Here is a 2,753-nt window from a genome sequence, read left to right as displayed (position 1 = left end):
CCGGATGGCATCCCCTCTTTTGTCTTCGTTCATCAGTAACTTTACTTGGAGCTATATTTTTATTCACCACATGATATGTGTTTTGCTTGGAGCGTCATTTTGTTTTATTTTGTTTTGCTTGCTGTTTGAATAAAATACCAAGATCTAAAATTATTAAATGAGAGAGAGTCTTCACATAGCTACATAATTATTTAACTACTCATTGATCTTCACTTATATCTTTTTGGTGTAGTTTGTCATTTACCCGTGTGCTTCACTTATATCCTATGAGTAAATGGTTGAATGAGTTGAATGTGATAAATCTGAAAATATATATGTTTCATTTGCTTACCCCTTTGGTAGTAATGACTTCACATCTAAGAATTAGAGGTGGTAAATTTATTGAAGGTTAGCAAACATTGTATTGGTCACTTGAACAAAGAGTCACTCCAAAGCCACTAATAGTGGAGAACAAACGAAGAGATTATGGTAGGGTACAAAACCACCTCAAAGTTATCCCTTCTGTTCTATTTATTCAAGAGTCCGTAGTAAAATAACATGAAGCTATTCTTTCCGTTCAATCTATCATAGAGTTCATACTAGAATAACACCTTAAGACACAAATCAACCAAAACCCTAATGTCACCTAGATAATCCATTGTCACCTCAAGTATCCGTGGGCATGATTATACGATGTGCATCACACAATCTCATATTCATCTATTCAACAAACACAAAGTACTTCAAAGAGTGCCCCAAAGTTTCTACCGGAGAGTCAAGATGAAAACGTGTGCCAACCCCTATGCATAAGTTCATTGAACTCGCAAGTTGATCACCAAAACATACATCAAGTAGATCACATGAATATCCCATTGTCACCACAGATAAGCACGGCAAGACATACATCGAGTGTTCTCAAATCCTTAAAGACTCAATCCAATAAGATAACTTCAAAGGGAAAACTCAATCCGTTACAAGAGAATAGAGGGGGAGAAACATCATAAGATCCAACTATAGTAGCAAAGCTCGCGATACATCAAGATCGTGCGAAGTCAAGAATGAGAGAGAGAGAGAGAGAGATCAAACACATAGCTACTGGTACATACCCTCGGCCCCGAGGGTGAACTACTCCCTCCTCGTCATGGAGAGTGTCGGGATGATGAAGATGGCCACCGGTGAGGGATCCCCCCTCCGGCAGGGCGCCGGAACGGGCTCCCGAGAGGTTTTTGGTGGCTACAGAGGCTTGCGGCAGCGGAACTCCCGATCTATTGTGCTCTTCGAAGGTTTTAGGGTATATGGACTTATATAGGCGAAAGAAGTCGGTCAGGGGAGCCACGAGGGACCCACGAGGGTGGAGGGCGCGCCCAGAGGGTGGGCGCGCCCCCCCTGGCTCGTGGCCTCCTCGAAGCTTCCCTGACTTCAGCTCCACGTCTCCTGGATCACGTTCGTTCCAAAAATCACGCTCCCGATGGTTTCCTTCCATTTGGACTCCATTTGATATTCCTTTTCTTCAAAACACTGAAATAGTCAAGAAAACAACAATATGGGTTGGGCCTCTGTCACGACCGGTTTTCCAATAAAAATATTTATTGAGAAACCAGTCTTTTGAGTCCAGTATGAGAGAAATTCTCCTCACTGGTAGACAATTTCTTGATACAATAAGCCAGTAGCATAAAATAAATTACAGGGTCGAACTGCAGTTGCTCAACCAAATTATTACAAGCACGCCAATAATTATACATAATAGCGGACATGACGCAGTGGTGTGGAGACATACTACTGACTCGTGGATAGGGCGGTGGTGGAAAAACACAGCGGGGAGAGAAATACAAGACTCTAAGTCTATCATCTCATCGAGCGTCGAGGTGAGGCTCGATGAATTTATTTGGTAGCGGAAGCGGATATAAAACAGTGACCAAATCCAGGGTCGCACGAGACTGACTGGGACTCCTCTAAGTGTCGGACTCGCTATCAAACTCTTCATCCATGAGATCGCCTTCGTCAGCATCTGGCCAAATCAACAAGCCAGTGAGTACTTTGAAAGTACTCGCAAGACAGTTCGGACGTAAGATATAACAAATGCATGCATGGATGCGTCATGAATAAATTCACCAATGTACATTCAAAATTAGCATAACAAGGTAAGTAAAAGGGAAACGGCGGTAGTCCGCCTGAAACCCCAACAAAGCATGAATAATTACCGATCGGGTGTCTGAAGCGACGCCTCGAAAGGTGAACAAATAAATATAGGGAAAAGATGCCATAGTCGGGCGTCGTAGCGACACCACATAAAGGGCTTTAAAAGGAATGCCATAGTCGGACGTCGGGGCGACATCACAGAAAAGGGCTTTAAAAGAAATGCCACAGTCGGACGTCGGGGCGACATCACAGAAAGGGCTTTAAAAGAAATGCCACAGTCGGACGTCGGGGCGACATCACAGAAAAGGGCTTTAAAAGAAATGCCACAATCGGACGTCGGGGCAACATCACAAAAAGGGCTTTAAAAGAAATGCCACAGTCGGACGTCGGGGCGACATCACAGAAAGGGCTTTGATTCATAAGTAAATAATACTCATAATAAACATTTAATTCATGAGAATAAATGGGTTAGTCCATCCACGGGAATATTCATTTAACCGGAATTAGCACTCATGCGAATCACCGGAGTCTCTGTCATCAGAAGTGTCATTGTTAGGACAAGATAACACGAATTTGGACATGGAATAGATGATTTGGAGGGGATATATGACTCTGCAGAGTTTGTACAAAATTAT

This window comes from Triticum aestivum, chromosome 6B (assembly GCF_018294505.1).
Source record: "Triticum aestivum cultivar Chinese Spring chromosome 6B, IWGSC CS RefSeq v2.1, whole genome shotgun sequence".
In the NCBI taxonomy this organism is placed as follows: Eukaryota; Viridiplantae; Streptophyta; class Magnoliopsida; order Poales; family Poaceae; genus Triticum; species Triticum aestivum.
The sequence above is the reverse complement of the archived record's forward strand: the minus strand, read 5'-3'. Positions refer to the sequence as shown.